A 22,638-nucleotide genomic window follows, 5' to 3' on the forward strand; every position below is an offset into this window, starting at 1 on the left:
ACCTCTCCTTGCCCTGTTTCCAGTTTTGGCTATGGCTGGTATTTCCCAACCGTCAGGAAAATAATTTGAAATAATGCTGTTGTTTTCAGACAAGCATGTCATTTGTTTTACCGGTCTGTAGTTGATTAATTTGCAAATGATATTCCCAATAAAGTGCTTAGAAGTAGATAATTACAACTATATTAACAGTTACCGGGGAAGCAGATGGTATTCTGAGGAGCTGCCATGTAGAATTAGTGCTGATGCTCTACTGTAATGTACCATATACCCCAGCAACCCACAAAAAACAAACTAAAATCCTGCTGATATTCCAGATTGTAAGTAAATTGTGCTATTGCTTCTCATTCGGTTCTTCTCTGAATTTTTATGTGTGTTTTCTAGATAGCTACAGTGCTCAGTGAGCTGCTCCTTTTTATGTTCAGTCACATAGCTCTGCAGGTCTGTATTTTGTATTTTCTTGGTATCAAACCCACTCAAAGGAAGTTTCTAGGCTGTATGTCAATGTTTTCTCCATTCTGCTACGTGATGCTCTGAAGCATAGAAAAAAAGAAAGACTCTAAAGAAAGACATATTTCTGATTTACTAAATTGTTCCAATGAAAATTCGCCGTGAGGTGCTAAGTTGAGGAAGCTCTGAAGCACCCAGCGCCATCCACACGCCCACCTGTGCCCACACTCTCCCTCTCCCCTGCTTCTCTTGTTAACCTCACAGCCTCACACCGCAGCCTGACAAAATGCGACCCTTTTTGTGCTCCTGGCGATCAAGAAAAAGGCCACGATGTCATGGCAGTTTCTGCCGCGCCTCTGATCCTTGGTAGCTTTGTTTTAGGCAGGCTGGAGTCACGCAAGCCACACAGAAGCTCACACCAGGCTGGAGGTTGCAGCGAAGTTGAGGTTCCTGCCCGGGGCTGGCGGAGTGCTGCTGGCACCCAAAGACAGATCACTGCAGCCAAATGGCTGGGAGTCTGTTCAGAGCATGGCCTTATTTCTTTATTTAACATATTTGTCATCTGCATGTTTAAATAGAACTAAAAGCTTTTCTTTGCTTTTGTTTTTGTTTTTTTTTTTCAATGACTTTAAACACTGGAAATAGTTACTAAACAGATTTTTTTTTTTCTGAGTGCATGTCTTTAGTGTTACTGTGTCTAAAAGAAGCACATAGCAGCATATCTGTGATATAAATGTCTGTAAGTACAACATGGGCATTTTTGGGGTAGAGGATCATATGAGAAACTTGGGCTGTTTTGGGTAAGTCACATTGCCTGTAGCCTTTTTGGAATTCCCTGTGTTCTATATGGCTAAACAGGGCCCAGTCTGATGTTATTTTATGCCAGGCTTGTGATAAATCTTGGAGAGAGGGAGCTGGTGGATGTGGTGACCCTTTTTTCAGCCAAGGAAAAGAAGGTCTTTAGAAGCTTCTTGCCATAGTCTGAGTCAGAACCTCCTTAAAAATACATAGTGTTTGTAGTGAAGTGCAAATGAAATTGGCTCTGTGCTGTTTGGCTGGTCTGGTGTGGCAGAAGTGTGTGTGTATGTGTTCACAAGTGCATGAGCTGACATGAGAAAAAGCACCTGAGGCATAACAAGGCAGTGGTGATGAGGCAGGGCAACAGGAATAGCAGCATTTGGAATGTAATTATGATGGAAAGATTAAAAAAACTCCAGCCCACAGAAACAAAGCGCTTGTTAGCATGATCGAAGGCCCAAAGGAAGGTGCTGGGCTACAGAAACAGGAAAACGTTTAATTCTTGTTTGTTGTTACTAAGGAGTATCTTGTACCGTACCCTTGATGGAACAGAATTGCCTTCAAGCCAAATGAATTCCCTAAACAATATATTTTTGAATGGAAGCTGCAGCCGAATCCTGAATATTAGTTAATTGCTTTAGTCAAAACAACAAATGCTGATGCCTTTCATCTTGCATGTGTAGGTAGAATGAGCAGAATTAGCATTGGTGACTTTCAGGTCATCTTCAGGAAAATGGAAGAAAGAGGATTTTGTCCAATAAGGTCTCCTGACCCTATTTGCATCAAAGTATGTCTCTGGCTTCTTTCCCGGCTTTGCTTCTCTTGGTTGAAATGAGAAGTTATTGGATTTATTCTAAGGAGGGCAGGAGTGTGACAGGACAGGTGGTTTTTAAGGCTGTGTAGTATGTCCTTAAGGATCCCTTTTTCCATTGCTTAGCACTTCAACCATTTTACCAAAACACTTTCTGGCAAAATTTCCTCGCAAATACTATATAAACTGAACAACTTTTTGAAGTGCTGAAAACCATGCTGTTCTACTCTTTTTAAGAAACACTTTGGACTTTCCAAGCAGCTTGGGCTTCAGAGCAGTGGTTTGATAACAGGCAGGGAGGCAGTCTCCTTTATCAAGAATATTCCTTTACTGCTCATGAAATCAGGTCCATTTTTAATCAGTTTTTGAATCCTAAAGGAGAAAAACACTGGAATGGATCCTTTGAAGATTCTGTTAGGATTTTCTTTACATTACAGTTGAATCTCCCTGCTGCTTGGGCTTGGTAAAAACTCCTGTCTCCCTCCAGAGTCCTGACACACCTTGACACTGATTGGCCAATAAGTCAAAACAATTCACAGCAGAAACCAATGAAACAATCACCTGTTGGATAAACAATCTCCAAACACATTCCAAAGGAGCAAATCACAGGAGAAGCAAATGAGATAAAAATGTTTTCCTTTTTCTCTGAGGCTTCTCAGCTTCTCAGGAGAAAAATCCTGGCAAAGGGATTTTTCAGAAAATATGAATGTGACAGGGACTGACTTGATGAAGAGCCTAAAAAACAACTAGAAGAGTGAGACTAATAATTGAGGATGTTGCACAAGAATGGGAAATCCTGTATCTAAAGAAAAAGTTACACCTGAAACTCAAATTGATAAACTGTGTGGATAAATGGGGAACTACCTTTCCTCTAGAAGGATTGTGCAGGACAGGAACTGGCTGGAAAAGGAAACTGCAGAAGGTAAGGAGATCATTTGGACTAGAGCCTGATGCAAGGAAGGAGGTTCTGCTAATGTGTTAAAAAGCATGGGAGAGGAATGTGTGAGAGGCTGAAACAGGGAGATTCTGTGACTGGGATAAGTGTTAAAAGAGAGAAAGGAGAGACAGTGTCTTGGAAGGACATAACAGGGTCTGGTGAGGTAAAAAGGATGAGTAAGGGGAAAGGGAAGAGACAGTTAACCGGATGTAAAACCATTATGGGTTGGAAAGCAACTACAAAGAGAGTGATTAGTCCTAGTAAGGAGACTGGGATCCTCTTAAAATCATAAGGAATAGAAACTGGGAAGGTCATGCTCATCTGTCTTTTGCTGTTCCCAAATACCTCTAAATTCTCCTTCTAAGAGTATTTGTCATCCATTTTCAACTGTTTGTCCACATCAGTGAGGATAATATATTATTGCTGTCAGTTACTCTAGAAGCTGCACAAATCCAAGTGGTAGATTAAAACCCAAATTGAGTAAGTGGGAGGATAGCCACTTGATGCTACAGTTCTGATGTTTTCTGCTTTTTGGGGGGCAAATAAAAATACATCTGCAATCTGCAATGAAACAATAAGCTTTAGAATTATTAAGAAATAAATCAGTCAAAGTTATTTTTGCCATAGTCATTATCCCCTTACACATTGTAATAGTCTTGTGCCCATAATAACACATTGTTTCCCCATGGTTTAAGCATCATTAATTGTGTAGGGCAGATAAAGGTAGGTGGACAAGCCAGGATTGCAGTGAACGGGACTGTTGTGCCTTGAAATAGGTACAAGAGGTTGGTGGTGAATGGCAGTGGTAGCAGGGAGCTGGGTAGCCTGCTGTTCAGCTGCTGGGCCTCTGGAACTAGGTTCTGTTGGAACTGGGTTCTGTCACTCCTGTCACAGCTTTCTCAGAGATGCTAAACCCCATAAATCAGACTTTTTAAGATGATCACTAATTGCATGTTTTACATTTTTCTGGAAGCCCAAACTCAGCCCTAGGGCCTGTTTTTCAGAAGAGCATAGCTGTTACTGAAAGCAGTGAGACTCACACTATGAAGATACAAAGCACTGCATAATGTTAAAGATTCTGAAAAATCATGGCCTGGACATCTTAAGGCAGAATTTTCTAAATTAGTGGGTATGTCTGGTTTTAATTTATCTATGCCTAAGCTCCCAATGTATAAAGTAGAATAATAGTTCCCTCAACTCTCAGGATTTGGTGAAGATTAGTGAAGTGGCTGTGAAACCCTCACTTATTTTAGTGATGAGTGCTATAGAAAAGCCCATAAGGAAATTAATAATTTTGTCTTCAGTGCACTATTTGAATAGCTAGCAGGAAACAAGCCATAAGGCCATACCCTGAACAATGATAAGACAAAATATTGAATACTTGCTTTATTAATTCAACACCATCCATCCTGTGCTGTGAAGGAGAAGTGCACTTAAAAAAATGTTAACAAAATTAGAGTGTATGATAATGTATACGCAAAGGATACCAAATTAAGTTTGCATCAGCAACCATAATTCTTTCATTGCTTAATGTTGGAGCCTTGATTTTATTGCCTGAAGAGCATTCTTTCTAACAGAGAGCAATTTTTTTTGTCTCTGTGTGTGTGTTGCAGTATTTTAATGGGAATGTGACTTCTAGATATTTTTAAGAATTGTGTACTCAATGCATAATTCCATTTCTAAATATTCCTCGCTTCTTTAAGCCCTTCTAATGTGGGAAGTTTCCAGCACTGACATTTAGTATCCTTTTTTCCCTCTGCTAAAGGTCCTACCTTGTAGCATTTTATTAATGGCCAGTAGCATTTACTAACACAGCTGAAAGAACTGGTGATGTTTGAATGAGGAGGGATGGCAGAATCGTGCCCTCCATTTTTCATCCAGTGATAATGAGATATCTTACAACCCATATTGACTTTTCCAAAGATCAGAAAGCTCTTTGAGGGAGAGGGAGGGAAAAGCACAGAGGGTGAATTCAGCCACAACAAGGTTAATGCACTTACACAAAATTATACATGAAGCCATGAGAGTGCCAAGAATAGTAGCACCCACAAATCCTGCCGAGGAGGTTGATCTTGTGAAGTGGTGCCCTTCTCACAACGTGCCGATCCTTTGGAAGTTGTTAAGTTTAGAGGGCACTTTAGCCCCCAGCAGGATCAGTCACTTGTTTCCTGCTGTTTCTCTCCAAGTCTTGATCTTACTCAATTCTATGCTTACCAAGTTGTCTTATTGCCCTTTTAGGAGCCAGCCTCAAAATTTCCTGGGGATTTTGCCAGACCTGATGAGTCTTTTTTTTAACACTCACCAGTTCTGGACAGCAGACCTCTGTGGGGGCTGTGGGGAGGCCAGCAGAAGCCCCTGCATCACAGCTGCTCAGGGGCAATGCCAGTCTGAGTCTGAAAGGGAACAGCTCAGTCTGTTCAGTGCCACTTGGGCAGTGTTTTGCAGTGGTTCCGCCAATGCCCTTTCGTACCTGCAAAGTATCACCAGGTGAAAAAATGGTATTTTTTTTTAATACTAGAAATGCTTGGAACTTGTAAGTGTGGTATTAGCATCTGCATGATCTGTAAAAATTCAAAGGGATGTGTTAATCTGCTTTTCTTTCAGTTTCTATCTCAAAATACTCCTGTAGAGAAATGTGTCTCAAGTTGTTGAGGAAATTTTTCCATAAAGTTTGTAGAAAGTAAATGCATTATTCCATGTCCTTTACATTCTTGTCTTCATGGGTGCAGGAAGCTAAGTTTGCAACTTTTCTGCTCAGAAATATTTTTAAAATACCCAGATCAGAAGGTTTTGATCTAGTCTGCATTGGAAAATCCTGATATAAGCAAGGCTGTAGGCTGTTGCTGAAGTGCTTAGCTTCAAATTGTTCCAGCTGTTCTATGATGATAGCAGCCTTCTGATGGATCATACAATACAGAGATCATAGCTAATTTTATCTTCATATTGTTTGTTGCAGTTGGATTGTAGGGCTATATTAGGGAGATGATGGGACAAGCTTGCAAGAGAAAAGGTGTTGGACATAATGTACTTCCATGTGTTGAATGCAGCTGTCTGGATCTATGGAGTTGCTGTTAGTAAAGCTTTCAGTGTAACACATACCTGGAATGCATTTAAAAAAAATCAAAATACAGAAATGGAAACAGAGGAACAGTCACTTGCATTCTCTGCAATGGTGGATTTTAACCAGCAATGGTCAAGGCCAGTAGCTTTGTAAATCCCCAGTCTTTCTTCTTTGCAGCTGTAAAACAACTCTGCAGTTTTGATGTGCTCTCTGTGATTCTCCTCAAATCAATCTTTATTGAAAGACATCAGCTTTCCATCTTACTTTTTTTTTCCTGAGCAATGTCATGCACCATGCAGTTCCACGGATGTATTAAATGTTGCACTGACACTTTCTGCTCTCTCTTTCTGTGTCAGAGAACGCCTGAAATCCTGATCCATATGTCTCTCAGCCATATGCTTTGTATGACCTGTTTCTGCCAGAAACATCAGAAAATGACTGGGAAACGGGTTCCTTTGCATTACGGGGCGTAGGACTAGGAGGAGGTGAAGTGGCAAGATGTCTGCCCTGCATTCTGCCCTTTTCCATGTCAAAAGCAGCCTTGAAGCTCTGTCTCCATTAGGAGCAGGCTGCTGATACAGCTATACCCACAACACTGCAACAGCAAAGCAGTCCTGGGTGGACTGCTGGAAATAGCTTGTCCTGGCAAAACAGTGCTTTTTGACAAGGTAGCTTATTACAGCAGTGCCTGCCTGTCCCTGCAGAAGGAGCAGCAGCTGAAGCATACCTCTGGCAGCACGAGTGCTCTGTGCTGCTGCCCTTACCTGCATAGCCGTGCTGGTCAGGGATCATTCACCTCATACAGACCCCGTGTGCCTTGGGGGGACCTTGTTCCCACTTCATCCTCAGCACCGCAGGACCTTCACTGGCAGCAAAGGCACATTCAGAGCACAGTTTGAGCTGCCCAACTTATTACAGAGTCTTGGCTCCTTTCATATACATTGCCTCTTAATTTTTTTGTTTTTCCTGCTTTTCTTTTCCAGTGTACAGTGTTCTTTCCCTTAATATTTCCAAATAAATGAGCAGTTGCTGTCAGTTGCCCTCTTACTGCAGTGGGGGTAACCCCACGGACCTCACCACAGAGGTGTCAGTGCAGCAGCAGACAAGGGCTTGGCCTTGGTCCTTGCCTGAATGCCCTCCTCCCTCTTTTCACCAGTCCTGATGCCTTTACCTAGGTGGAGTTTAACTCCACTTTCTCAGCTAATGTTATATTTTTAATATGGCTCTACTTTTTCTTTGGCTGCTCTTTTATCTGAATAATTGCAGTATAGGAGCTCTCAGGCAAACAATTATGCTTTGAAAATCAGGTTGCAGGCTTGAATATGTGACTGCAAGATACTCCTGTGAGTGTAGTGTTTGTGTTAGAAGACCCAGTGGGAATTTCCCTGGGGAGGTTGGTGTACTACATAAGAGCACGAGCAATGCTCTACAGGTCAGGTATGTGGGCTGCCTAGCACAATAGACTGCCTCTGACAGTGGCTAAAGGAGATACTGCAAGGAATTGGATAGGAGCCTGGCCAACCATTCTTCCCTCTATCCACCCCAGCTCCTGGGCATCCCATGATGAGTATTAGGCAGCTAGGAATGTGCCTGGGAAGCACACAGGCTGTGGGATTCAGTAGCATATAAATGGAGTGTGTACTTGTGGGAAACATTTTCCAACTGCTGTTTAAAATGTAAACTTTCTGACCTGCCTTGCCTCCTTTGGGATGTGAGAGGCGAGGAATATGCTTCAGATCAGTGGGTGTGCAAACAGCTGTATGATACATTTCTGGGACAGGACATGGAGGAACAGGCTAACCTCAAGGACTTGTTAAAACTGTATTTACAGGATTTTTTTTCCCCTCCCTCCCACAATCACTCCTCATTTTTCTGCAGTATTGGGAAAGGAATTTTTTTTAATATGTTGTTTTTTTTTTTCCATGGCATTTTACTTTATATGTTTGCTTATCACAGAACTGGTATCCAACTTTCTCCCCTTTTTCCAGACTTTGATATTCAAAGATAGTGTTTTTCAGTCCAGTGGGATAAAAGTGGCATACCTTTATCACTGTCCTTGCCACCAGTTACAGGAATCACAAAGGCATCTGTCACCATGGTAGAGAGGTACTACAATATGCCTGTAAAGCATCTGGTCCCTTCAAGAGAAGGAACTAGTTCTAATTCCCTCTGCTTCAGTTATACATCTTTTGCTTATGGGTACTTGAATTTGTGTAGTTTAATTCAGGATTACACTCCTGGGGCCATTCTACTGTGCAGCACTTAGTGATGTAGAAGATCCACTGCCAGCTTTGAATTGCAGTCCTGATAGTTTTAGTATTTGTGCTCAATCTCATCCTCTCACTGAGGGTGAATTCCAGAGGGGGACACCATTGGAAATGCAAGATCTTTGGCCCAGTGAATTCAGCTGTGGTTTCCATCAGGTTTTTATGGCCCCATTGTGTGTAGTGACTCCTTGTCTGTCACAGAGAAAAAGGTGGGGCTGTGCAGAGTTTCAGGAGTTTGTCGTGTATCCATTATTGTCTCTGTCTTTGAGATGCACACATGGTGTGTGCTGCTTGCCTCACTGGATATCATAAATACTGGAAGTTGTAATAAAATTAGGAGCACAGATGTTCCTCTTACAACCAGTGCACCCTGTATACAATAATAATAATGAAATATATCCATTGCTGTTCTCTGTGGTGCTAAATTTTCTCCAGTGAAGCATCTTGCTTTAATAATAAAAGCACATTTTCTTAAGCAAGGGAATATCAGATTTACATTGGCAGTAAGTCACTATTTTCAAATAGCATGGAGAGGGATATCCAAGATAATCATAAGATTTTCTAGGACAGCTGACTGTGCATGGAAACTGCAGCCATGTGGAGGGGTCCACCATTAGTCTTCATTTCTTTCCTTCATCAAAGCAATTAATGGGAGAGGACTGTCAGCCTCAAGACTCACACTCAGCTAGCAATGTGGAACAGCCTTTGTTGGAAGGCAGGTCAGGATTTAAAACAATCTGTTACAAACTGATGAAGGTGTGTGGTTTTTTTTTTTGTTTTTTTTTTTTTTTTTTCCCCAGTCACGGTTGTAGCCAACACTTCTGGCCAGGGACCTCTTCTCTACTAACCTGTCATGGAAAGTAGATTGCCCTGAAGAGGTTATAGACCAAGCCCTGATGCTGTGTGTGAATAAAGATACATGTGGGTTTAGGAGATTGTCCTCAGTGGGCATAACTTTGCATATGTTTTGTTTTGGTGTTTTTTCTCAAGAAATACAGAAATAATACAAGTGTGGTGCTATAGAGCTCTCATAAGTATCTGCTGGCTTTAGCCTGGCTTAGCTTCTCTCAAAAAAGTTTTCTCTTTGACTCCTTTGGGTGAGGTTGCAGACTTGGCCCCCTGCTGCCCTGCACTCTTAATTATCCAGAAGGAGAAGAATGGTTGCAGTGACCAGAGCATGGCTGCAGTAAATGTTATCCTTCCTGATGGAAAGGGGGTCAGACCATGGTGAAAGAGGAAGAAAAGTACAGGAAAAGGATGACAAAAACTGTAGGAGAAAAATGAAATGGAAAGTACAGGGGCAGAAACTTCACCACTAATAATTCTCACCAATCCAACTTTTCCCTAGTAGAGACCCATTCATTTACACTGTCTGCATTAAATTTATCATCTCTGGGCTAGCTGGAAAATGGAGGTCAAATTTCATTTTGGCCTGCAACTTGATAAAAATGACCTGCAAAAGGTAGGTGATAGGCTGTTATTTTATGCACTGAAAAATAGCAAAGATCAGATCCTATCTCCTCTATGTTCTCTTTTCTGTGCATGTCTGATGCTAGCTCCTATCTCTAATGTATCACTGGACAGTGCCCTGATCTGTTGAGTAGCTGGTCAGAGTTTAAAAGAAGAAGGATCTGTTTGGAATTGGTAAGCAATCTAAGTCAACATGGGTTGATGAGGCACCTTTTGCCATGTCAAATCTCTGTTGAGTCACTAACAAGTCATAAAAATACCAGGTGCATTGATGTGACAGTCAAACAAACTACTTGTTATAGTTCGTTTCATCCCCAGAGACATCTATTAATAGTAATTAATGATTCTTCAGCAGTTGCATTCACTGTGTCTCAACAGCTTTCAGAAGGCAGGAAAAATCCTGTTAAAAAGACAGTGTGCCAACAGAGCTTGTAGATAGCAGGAGGGTGTAAAAGTTAAACTCTATACTGGAGGAAAAAACCCACCCAAACAAGCGTTTCTGTGGCACTTGGAGTATTTTAGGATCTACACCAAATAGAGACTGTAAAGGATTAGTCTGGGATTAAGAATCCTTTAAACTTAGGAAGTGCTTAACCTTCACTGTGTCTGCTTCTCATGCTGTTTGCAATATTGCGCTGCCACTTTTGCAGGGGAGCTTGTAGCAGAGCGGTAGTGCTGCAATGCAGCCTTCTCCACGTTGGGGCTTTTATGATTCAGTACTACTTTTGGTCTGCTTTGCAAAGATCATTGCAAGGGCTTATCTTGTGTAATTGTTTTACTGCCATCTGCATTACAGTGTAATTACCTTTCAAAAATGGTAGATCTCTTCTGCTAATGTTTAAAGGCAAATAATAGGCAACTAAATTGCAAGGTCTTGGGGTGTAGCAGCACATAGGTGGTAATAAAATGTATGCTGGATTTATAGCATATACTTCTGTCTCTCGTTCGTTCTGCTTTTTTTTCTTTGGTTTTTTCCTTCCCTTCCCATAGGAATGGTAGTTGGTGATTATGGTTTTCTCTTCCTTGTATTTTTTCCCCTTGCTTGTCCTCTTTTTACATAGAGTTAATCATAACTCGTGAGGGTTTTTTTTAGAATTTGTTCTGATCCTTATCTGATAGCTGTCCTACAGTTCAGGAAGGATGGTTATTCTGGCATTTTCCTCAATTATAATGACAAACAGAAATATGGCAAATAAATCTAACCCAGATTGAACTAAATAAAATATTTTTTAAAGGAGATACAGCTATTCCCTATAAATAACCACCTAAAGTTTTTTTAAAGTTTTAAGATGTAGAAATGCAATTGTAAATCTGTCTTATCTGTTTTCTGCTTGCAGCCTATAAATGCCCTTAGGTTCAAATGATAAACTACTTGTCCGATAATATCATTAAGTTTTCTGTTTCCTGCAATTATGTATCAAGGAATTACAGGAGGTGCCGTTCCTTACATATGAATGCCTGTACCCTGTCTGCTGCTGTAAATCCTGTTTTACCTGAAAGGTTAAAATATGGAGGTGAGGACATTAAAAATGCATCCAGAAAATGTAGATGACAGGAAAAAAAGAAAATACAGCAACAGAGGGGAAATACCATGGATAAAATGATAAGGAGAGAAATAAAGCATGACAAGACCATGATAGTTTGCATAAGTAATGAGAATTGAATTCGTGGTCTTTAAATTGCTGTTTAAATTCCTATTTGCATGTTTATCGGAAATCTCCTTTGCTTAAATAAAACTGGCCTATATACATTTTTAAGATCCATTTATAGCTCTGATTTTGATGAGAGTTAGACAGGTGTGTGATACTATTTTATTAGTGGTGGTGTGCACAGATCAGTCGCAGCTGTTTAAGATGGGTTTCTTGGAGGGCTGGTCCCTCTTTTTTTTTCAAAGTCAATGAGGAAATATGTCACATTCATCAGGAGGAGAACTGAGCCCTGAGTGACTTGTGGAGAACCTCGGGAATAATCCCACATAGCCTTGAGCCTTCTGGAGCTCTGTAGTCCTCTGACATTTTCCAAGTACAGTACTCTGAGCACCTTTTGTCAGGGTTTGGTGGCCTCAGCTCTCAAGTTAGAGGTTGTTAGAGGACTCGGTTATGTTCTTGGGTCTTTCCCAATCTTGCCTGTTTACCTCTGATTGATTGCACTGGACACTAGTCCTCAGATAAATGCAAGACGATAATTGTGATATTTAAAACCCCATACTTTCAGTGTTGGAATATTGGACTTCTTCATCTTTGCAATTGATACATGCATGAATTTGGCTGCCTTTGTGTGCCTATTCCCTGTATGATTGTGTCTGTAAAGGAGCCTATGTGCTTGGGTAGCTGCACCTTCCACATGTCCCAGCCATCTCTGGCAGCTCCCACCCTGTTCTCCTAATGTTTGCCATCTGGGCAACAAGCCATGGAGCTTCCCTGCGAGGTGACCCAGACTTGCTGGGCTTCAGCATTGTCCCAAAAGACACTGAATGCCTCAGAGGGTCCTCATCACGTGGTGGTCACCATCAGCACTTTCAGGAGATGGAGAAACTCCATGGTGAACAAGAGAGAACAAATATCCTTCTCAACTGGCTCTCCAACATGTAGGCAAGGACAGCTCTTTCCTTCTCTGCTGCAGCAGTCCTTGGAATTGTCTCCTGCTTGTCTGTAGAGTCCTTTGAAGGCTACAGTGGTGTGTGGGGAATGGAGCCACTGCAGATCCAAATTGTGTGTTTGCTCCTTATATGCACTCTTATGGCATCTCTGAAACAGATGCAAATTGAATTTCAAACAAAAGATATCACTACAGCTGCTACAGTGGTGAATGACCCATTCTTTGAAAACTGACGCTGCCATACACGTTTGCAGGTGCACACCCTGGACTGACAGGCTTTGGGTATGCTGTAGTATTCCTAACAGAAAAATAATCATTGAAGAGCTGCTGTTAGAACATTAAAACTTTCTTTTTCTCAAAATTAGTATAAACATTTTTTTCTCAATATGTACTTTTTGTCATAGAATCAAATGAAACATACTTGCCTTTTTCACACATGTGACCGCTTCAATTAATATATCTCTTTTAAAAGTCTGTTTTCTAATATACTGCTACTATGGAAAAGTCGTATGTCTAATTTACATGTCCAAATTAGTTTCAACTTAGTTATATTGAATGATAATAGATTTCTTTTTCATATAATTAATGTTGTCTGCAAACGTAATGTGGATTAAATTTATCATTGTAAAGATCTTAAGATTTTAATATTTTTGCAGAGGCATAAATACAGTGTAGCTATAATTATTTCATTATGTATGTATAAAAATAGGATACAGGGGAAAGTGCATGCTTTCCTTCACTGATTACTCTTAATGTCTCCCAAATTTCCTGATTTACAATATTCTCCAAGGATGTAGATTTTTCTAATTGAAGTACAGTAATTTGCATATTTTTAGACCTTGTGACACAGTTAATTGATATGTCATTACTTATACGGCACTGAATATATTTTATACATTCACTGCAGAGCAGGCTTAACTTGAGATGCGGTGGCACTTTGCAAGGAACTCAAAACTATTGCATTTGGTTTAATCTTTTTACTTTCCTTCCTCTCCCTTTCTTTATAAAGGCTAAGCAAAAATGGATGATGTAGTAATTGGTGTAGTTCCTGTTCAAATGTACTCGTTAAAATAATGTTACTGTGTAAATGACAGGATGAGAAAAGTAAGATCAAGTAAACAAAGAAAGGAAGAATAATGGGAGAGACAAGGACAAAGAAGATAAGGTTAAGGCTGGGGGGAGCTAAATGTCAATAGTATCAGTGCTGGGTGTTTGAAAACCAAATTGTTCTGTTTTCTTTTACGCTATTCAGTATAAACTTGTTAAATGGCCACTGTGTCTAGGAATATTTTAAATGGGCCTTTTAAATTTAGGAGCACTGTATTTATTATGGATGTTAGCAATGAGCCTAATAGTGCTCCAGTATTCCAAAAGGGTCAGAGTTTCTCTAGTGGCAACATATTTATATCTCCTGGTGCGTACCCCTGCAGAACTGAATGCTTTTATTCTTTATTTGCTAACCAGGAAGGTGGCTCAGTCATGTAAAAAGAACTGAAGGAATTATAAGTTTATTTTTTGAGGAACTGGTTAGAAGTATGGCTCATTGGTAGTGGCAGTCTCATTTCTGGGGGAAGATTTATTACTATTGACCATTCTTTACATGGTGGTAAGGGGAGTGGGGCCTTTACTGCAGGCTAAGAGAATAGGATCCTTCTCCTTGTCCCAGCTAAGGTGGGCTGTGTTAATGGCAGGTGAAGGTGAACAGCAGTGGAGATGTGGGAAGCATTGGGCTGTAGTGGGTCAGGCCACAGGTGTGACTCAGAAGTGCTGCTGACCTTTCTACCTTTCTCTTGACCATCTCCTGAGGTGCTGGTCTTCAGACAGCTCCTGAAGGTGCAGCAAGGAGTAGGATGTGCAAATTCACATCATGGATGTGGTGCATTCCTGTGCACTTGGCAGTCCCTCAAGTGACTTGCTTTTCTTCCTGGCCCTGCAATGTATGTGAGGGCCAAAATGTATGACTTACACCCCTGTTTATGCCACCTGGATTTGCCCTATGGGACTTGCACTGTGAGTTGCTTATCATCTTTGTTATTTAAGGACTGCATGTCCTGTGTGATGTTTTGGGAGGATGAGGCTGGGTGTGAGAGCAGAAGACATCACTGGAGGGAGAGTTACTAAGGGAAGATACTGCATTTTCTTAAAAAGTGTACTATCTTGGCAGGAGTTTCTTCTAAGGCAGCAGTAAAAAATACATATACAAAACTACTGAGCACATCTTTTAAAACACTTGTACACTGGAGGCTTCTCGCTTCAAGATACTTCCTCTTGAATCAAGCTCCAGAGATGAATATGAATTCTGAATCCTGGCTACAAAAGTAGAATTCACTCTCATATCAGCTTGCTTTTTTCCTTTTTTTTTTCCTTCCCAGCAGAAAGGATGAGGAAAGGAATAGAATGCCAAAAGTGATTCCTGTCTCTCCCTCTGAATTTGGGGTTCCTCATCTCAGCCCAGAACACTCAAGCAGCTGCAGAGGATGAAAATGATAATAGACCAGCAGCTCAGAAGTGTGTATTGGGGTCTGCCCAAGTTAGCATTTCATTTAGATCTGATTCTGCTGCAACCCCAAACCTACCTGAAATCTCTCTCCCCAGATAGGCAGTGAACCATTTACTGGCTTAAGGGCACATTTTACTGCTTCAGGGAAAAACGCCTTTAGGGAACTGTGCAGACCAAAGTTGTTGAAATTGAGGGAGTCTTTGTTTGCAAATTATATGGTTTGTGTGTTGGTTTGGTTTTTTAAAATTTAAACAAACTATGGTGGGCTTCCCTAGGTTATAAACATTAAATAGTATAAAGTGTTTATTCTTTCTGAGTCATGGCATAGGAAGAGAGTTTAGTTTTTAGGATAGCATTAACTTCACATGCCTTTAACCATCTATGAGACAGCTGTTTATGATAAGCCAACTCTTTAGGCACTATGTCATTGGGGAAGGAGAGAGGGGTGTCTTCAGGACATACTTGTCACTAGTCTTTGATGCCAAACTGAGGCTGTGACAACTGATATACATGAAAAAACTCACCAGAAGTGTTCAGGAGATTTTGCTGTGCTGCAAGAACAGTTTTCTCTGCAGATGCAGTTTGAGGATATTTTGAACACAGGATAGTTAAAGTGACTTCTTTTTTTGTTAAAGATAAATTTAACACCAGGAATAAAACAAAAGTGTACCTCATTTTTTTTTAAATGGTCTCATTTTCTGCTTGAACTTTTTAGTGGTGGTCCAGCAAAAAGTGTAGCATTTATGAATATTACAATATAATCTGTTCTGTATTATTAATAATAATTGAGACATTCCTTGATGATTGCATGAAATGAGATGACTGATTTTTCACTGAAGAGTATATTTTCTTATAGAATACTTTTAACTACTCTGAGAAAAGATATTTAGAATGAAAATATACAGCTCTTAAAGAAATGTTTTATCAGTTCAAAACAGCAGTAAGCATCAATAAATTTATACTGTACACATTAATTCTGAAAAAGCTATGCAAAGCCTTTGGATGTTTTTACATTGCTGCGTATCTCATTTTGCTCATCGTGCAGCTCTCAGGTTTTACTGCCCTTGAAAAAGAACTGCACTTAGGCATCAATTGTGTGCATGCAGAGCGCCGTAATTTCGCAGCCGAGTACATAAGGTGCTGCCATCTTACAGCTGGCAATGTGTGTGTGAGGGGTGCTCATCTCCTGCTCTTTGTGAAGATTTCTGAAGGTTACTGTGCAAATACAGCCTGAAAACTTCTGCTTTGTTCATGGGAAGGGAAACCTGCTAACACTTGTCTTTCCAGGGAAAGAAGTTAGATTTTGCTTGTCTGTATTTCGTTCACAAATCTCTTGTTAAGCTTATTGCCATTTCCTTTTTAAGAACATCTCTGCAGTTTCCTCTGTCTCTGAGCTAACATTTCCTCTCTCTGATATCCGAGTGCCTCAAAATTGGCCCAGAAGTCCTTAGTGCATCCCTGAGATGCTGCTGCTTCTAGGGTAGGCCCTCATATTTTCATGTCTTTGCAGGTCCAGGAAAGGACATGGAGGTTTAACTTCACCAAGTGAAACTTCAAAGGAGTTTTAAGAGAGCAGAACATAATTACCTGAACTGAAAATTTGCCAAGATGCTGGTTGAAATACCCACTCTTGAGAATTTTCTATTAAAACTACTAGCCTGGATAAATCCTGGCCCTTCAGAAGTCAATGGTAGCTGTCCCCTGGATTTTGCCCTGCAAATCACCTTAAGTCTCATTTAAGTCACATCTGGACTTGCAGTCTTTGACTGCAAAGCTCCTGGTGTCTTCAGGGTGAGCTATGTGTAACTTTGAGGTGTGTGCATGTAATTGATCTCCAAGTAAGGGTAAGGAGCAGCTTGCATACAGCTGCAAAAATAATGGGGAAGCATGCACTGGAAAGTAATACTAGCTGGAAATCAGGGGTAGCAACTTTTCGGTCTGCCTGCAAAAACACAAAGAAATCCAGGGGCTGAAATTTGAACTATGACTAACTCAGCATTGAATAACACATTTATTGTGAAGGATGAGAGCAGTTCACTGTGAGGTGCAGGGCTTTCCATGACTTGTGTTTTTTGAGGCAAAGTTGGAATGTCCTTTTGCAAGAAGTTATTTCCTCCTGGAGCAGAGTACCTATGGTCCTTTGGAGCCACGGTGAGGTATGGGTGAGTTTTCCTTAAGCTCCCTGCTCAAAGCAGTTCTTACTCTTTTTCTTTTGGATGCTGTGGGCAGAACTGGGTCACCTTCACTGCTTTCAGCACATCCATCACCCTTGAAGTCCCACCTCAGGAAAGTGGTTATAATAAAGTCTTGTGTGTCAGGACTCCAGCTAGTCACTTGCAAGAAGCTGGACTTTTTTTCCCTCCTCACACAATTAATTGGATTTGTTAATATTTTAATAACTATTTATTAAATAAATAATTTATTTTATAAATCATTGTTTGTGCTTGACTGACATGGACACAGTCTTGTGTATCATCATGGGAAGACTGGAAGAAGTGTGTCAGATCAGTCAGATGTGAATATGTTCTCACCTCTCTTGAGTTCTTTTTCTGCTGCCAGGCTCTAACCTTATTTCCTCCTATTTGCAAGGTCTTTGGTATTTGACTGAGCTTCAGTTTCTGTTTATCAAATGTTAAACTCTGGTCATCTGAGAGCTGAACTGGTGTAATTTACCTGAAATTTTGGGTTGAATGTAGAGTGTCTGTGTGAAATGTGAAAGTCTGTGGTTAACAGAAATTTCATAGCATAATCTCGTGGTCTGTTCTGTCTAGAAACATGGAAAACTATTTCTTACAGATAATTAGAAAGTTAAATCTTCATGTTCTTCATGTTATCATTACAGGTCTATAAGCATGCATCTCTTAAAGTATGTACAGACAGGCCATGATCCCCAAAAGCTTCATCTTGTGTGTCATACATGGCTAGATACACACATGCATGTAAGCATACCCCCTTGGCATGATCCGTGTTAGCAGAGTGAGAAGTGGAAAGCCCAGGAGAGCTTCTTAAGTGAGTGCAAGAGATTACAGGAGAAAAAACTGTGCTGTATTTACAAATATGAATTACTGGTGGAAACCCTTAACCCAGGAAGGCAAACATTGCCTTTGTTTGAGCCCTCTGACTGTTTTTTGAAAAATATAATATATAATATATAAATATAAATTAGTAATCCTGAAAGTCATAATTCCTGTTGCTTATTTCCATGCTATTAGAATTGCAGAAAATCTGAAAGTAATATATATCAATTAACATAAAATGTACAAACAAGCCTTCTTTGAGACCCATATTTTTCTAATATCTTGATTGTTTTTAAAAGCATTTATTTTTACTAACTAACAGACTTGCTTTGTTGGGCAGTTCATTATCTGTAGAAAGATTTTATTATTTGCCCCAAAAGTCTGTAATAAAATTCTATCTGTATCATTTAGGGCTGATTTTTTCATAAAGCATTATGCATCAGGTAAATAGGCTGAATGTAAATGTCTACTTTAGGCAGGGTTCATTAACAGCTAGAAAAGATGCAATTTTGACTAGGAATAAAAAATAAAACAATGAACAATTTTGTGACAAAAATAATCTAATACTTCAAAATGGCTTGTACCAAAACCTTAGGACTGTAAAATTTTAGATATAGCTACTATTTTTTTTACCCTACAGTGGACCAGTGTAAGCCAGAGTATAGTTTACATATTCAGTATTATACAAGCATATAGTGCTGAGCAGTAGATCTTATTCAGCCATAAAACTAAAATGCTTGCTGATTTTAAGATCTGCACTGTGAAATGGCAGCAGATCAGGACTCTTTCTCTAGTGAATATAAGCTGTGACTCAGTTAATTCACAACGTAGATTGCCTCATAAGTTTTCATGGTAAAGATCAGGTGCTGACAAGACCAGGATCAGACCATTGATCCATTTCTCCCCAGAGCTTGAATAATTGTTATTAGTAGTAATTATATCTTACATTTACATGCAGCTATATATTAACAAGTTTCTTATACTATATACCAAGCTAAAGAAAAACTCCTGTCCTTGCTACTCTCCCAGTAGATCCTTTGATTCAGAGGGTATCTCATGTCTGTAACATGGATGCAATGGACTTTTATAATGGTGGGTTTTTTTACAAGGAGCTGATCTGCCTTTATTTTGAACTCAGAAAAATCTTTTTTTCAGTATGAAATGCCTCTGTACCATTTAATATTATGGCAAATACAGCCAAAGGCTAGAGATGACATTTATATGAGGTTTCCAGCACATGACTGCTGGAGTAGAATAGCTGGGGTAAGTATAAACTGACTAAAGGATTTTTCTTCCATTTTCTGCTACATAGAAGTAGTTTGATATCCCAGAAGGTAGAATAATTTGTTCTGTGTTCTTAGTTTCCTTTATGTTATTAAGGCTTTACCTCCTGTGTCATATGTGGCAGGTGGTTATCCTTGAATACTTTTGTAAAAGGGGACTCAGAGGCACCTGAGATGGCTTTCTGAAAGTCATCAAGTTCTAGCACCACATGAATCCTAGAACAAACAGAGACAAGAAAGGAATCTAAGATTCTAAAGGAATCTAATCTTAAGCCTCTGCTCATCTCTGGTCCTCCTTTTTCCATGAGCTAAGGAGGTTGTAGTGAGGTGAGGGTGACTCTCACCTTATTGCCAGGTAACAAGTGATAGGATGAGAGAAACATCCTCAGGTTGTGCCAGGGGAAGTTTAGATTGAATATTAGGAAAAAGTGTTCAATGAAAGGGTTGTCAAGCATTAGAACAGGCTGTCCATGGAGGCGGCTGGGTCACCATCCCTGGAGGTAATTTAAAAGATGTAGCATGTAAGGAGATGATTTAGTGGTAGACTTGGCAGTGCTGGGTTAATGGTTGGACCTGTTGATCTTAAAGGTCTTCTTCAACTTAATGATTCTATTACAACTTAATGATTCTGTGTGTTCCTTTCTCTAAAATATGAAATACCCCTGTAGGGCATTGAAAACCTTGCTGATACTCACACTCCAAACCTGTTGAGACAAAGAACTTCAAAAACTAATTGCAGAATTTGCTGTGGACTGCATATGTTCAGCTTTCCTGTTGAGAAAGAATTTATCCAGAAGTTCAGAAACTTTGATTACTTATTCTCTGAGTTAAAGAGGTGTCAAAGATAAAGAGAGGTGGACCAGATTTAGGATCTGTCTTCCATCGTGCAGTTTAAGCCTCCTCCTACACCCGGGGGGGGGGGGGGGGGGTGTTAAATCCCCTTTCTTAGGATGACAGTACTTCAGGTGAGTTTGGCCTGCTGTCTGTATTATATAACCAAGGGAAACAAGGGGGGAAATAACCTTTGTAGCCTCCGCTGTACAAATCCAGCAAATTTTATCATTGAGTGTGCTGCTAACTCCTTTGTCAGGGCTGTTGTGCATGGGCCAGTGTGTCTCCCAAGGAGATAGTCTGTTTTCTGGATGAAAGAATATAGTTTTCCTTCTCCCCTCCTCTTGTCATTGCCTCACAGAGCAAAACAAATCCTTGGGATCTGTTCCAGTCTGTTGGGTAAAGGGTATGTTTCCTAATTCAGTTGCAACTCAGTAGTGCAGTTTGTGAAATAATAATATATATACTGAAGGCTCTGTGGGGGACTGCAGTGAAGCAGTAGTTACTGCTCATAAAGTTTTTTAATAGGACGTGAGTTCCAGGATTCAAGGGGGAGAACATTAATGTCCTTTACAGAACGTCGTGGAAAATAAATACGGTGCAGCACCAATCTCCTGGCAGTTTCAAAGGATGTCTAAAGAGGATCATTATGAGGCCATTTATGATGGAACATGACTCCATTGCAAGTCTTTGGAGTCTCTGTTGGGATGTTGTTCCTACTGCTTGAGATTAGGAGAGGAAAGTAATTTCAATAGAAGTCTGCGGAGACCATGTGGCAATTACATTGCTGACAATATCAGTATGATTTTAGTGTGAGTCTCTGGAGACCTTAACTTCTCAGTGAAGTAAAATGCACCATGCCCATACAAATTATATTATTGTTTGAAATAAACCAGGATAAGTTAATGGTAAACAAGTACTGCAATAATAGGATAGAGTATTCAAATGATTTGCCTTGTGGCAAGGAATGCTGCCCACAGCCTTGCCACAGCCCCCTGCCACAGTCCATCATGCCTGCATGATTTGTGGATGATGATCTTACCAAAAATCCTAGGCTGAAAGACTGGCTTATTTAGGTGTCTGTACCATTGGTGTCAAGTTTAGAGAGGGAACTGTACAACTGGCTTGTTTTACTGAGCTTCTGCTCTGCCAGTAGTGATTTGTGGGGTCTGAAAATTGCAGAAGGTGAGGCTGTCAGAGGCAGCAGTCTGTCAAAAAGAGACTGAGGAGGGAGCTGAGGTTAAGGATGTGGTGATGGATGAGTACAGCTTTTGGCCTCATGGCAGTGGTGAAACAATGACTGGTTTAAACCATCTGGCCTGGGCAATGGTTGAAGTCTGCTGAGCTTAGAGAAGCAGTTCCCAGGTTTTGCTTTTCTGAAAGTACACCAGTGCCCTTGCTCTTGCTGATGTCCAGCAAAGCCACTATCTGGGAGGCTATTGCAGTGCACAGCTGGTTCCTGAAGCAGTGGAGTACCAGCAAAAAAAAGATAACTGGGTGCCAATTGACATTGGCTGGGAGCTGAGCAAGCCTTGGTGCTTTTCTTGCCCATGGGCTACCTGGGACCTTTCTTTCCTCTTCCCTTACACTGCCTTATGTAGGCTGAAGGGAGAGCCATAGCATTTCCAGGGCTGAAGGAAGACAGTCTGGAGCAGCCAGGAAAAAATGCAGCATTTGCATTTTATTGATTCTTACCTATTGATTCCAATGGGATGAAGTGTCTGTGAAAGAGAAGTGAGAGTGACAGACAGACGAGAGCTCTGGCATCACAGTCAGGCTGGCCTTGCCTGACAAGAGCAAGATTATATAAACAAACACCCCAGACATTTTCCTCAGTGAAATCTAAGAAGAACCAATGAAAAGGAGTTCCACTCGTAGGAAGGATAAAATTTACCAGAAAAAGTTTAGTTTGCATTTCATCACTTCTGCAGATAAAAAGGAAGAAGGAAATATAATGAGAATTTTGTGACAGATTGCCTTGTGCCAGCTACATTTAAGGAGCCTTTTTCTGTAAGCTGGAGGGTGACAAACCTGAAATGTACATCTCCTCTTACAGGAGGTGATTCTCATTTGGTGACTCAGATGTGCAAATGAAGAAATATGCTGTAGCCTGACCTTTCAGGTACGAGGAGGATGTCTGAAGGGGTGCAGAATATCCAAAATAGTGTATTGAGTGCACAGTTTAACTCAATGTGTTTTATATGAATAATTTTATTGGAAAGCTAAGCACATACCTAGGTAAATATGTTCAATAAGAGTATTGATCTTATTAAGGGTTCCTCTGCAGATAGATGTAAGTATATATGTGTGTATATTTATATGTACACAGAAACTCAAAGCTGCTTTTTGATTGTGACCAGTCTATTGCTGGCTCATTGAAAAAACGTTCCTTCTATCTCTGTACATGGTTTGGAGAGGAAGGTGGCATTGAATCACCTCTTGGGCCTTCTGGATCCTGGGAGTCAAAAGCACCATGGTGTAACTCTCAGCCCTGAGGTACTTGCTGGAATCCTGGCAGCCATCCCAGTTTAGTCTGATGCATCTACCGGGGTTCAGTGGCCAGAGTGATGGGCACCTTCCTCTCTGGGCAGAGGCTGGGGACACAGCTCTTCCCAAGC

The 22,638-nt window shown here is 40.5% G+C and overlaps 1 protein-coding gene and 1 long non-coding RNA gene across 2 annotated transcripts in view; both read left to right on the forward strand.

The window, feature by feature from the left end:
- PPARGC1A (PPARG coactivator 1 alpha) overlaps positions 1 to 22,638 on the forward strand; it is a 363,434-nt gene that overhangs the window by 123,171 nt on the left and 217,625 nt on the right. The gene's annotated exons all lie outside the window — the stretch shown is intronic.
- The window catches only part of LOC135299448 (uncharacterized), a 93,806-nt gene continuing 73,827 nt past the window's right edge, over positions 2,660 to 22,638 (forward strand). Inside the window, exon 1 of the long non-coding RNA XR_010361431.1 lies at positions 2,660 to 2,978. This is a non-coding gene — a long non-coding RNA (uncharacterized LOC135299448). The remainder of the gene's footprint in view (positions 2,979 to 22,638) is intronic.

This window comes from Passer domesticus, chromosome 4, assembly GCF_036417665.1.
Source record: "Passer domesticus isolate bPasDom1 chromosome 4, bPasDom1.hap1, whole genome shotgun sequence".
Lineage (NCBI taxonomy): Eukaryota > Metazoa > Chordata > Aves > Passeriformes > Passeridae > Passer > Passer domesticus.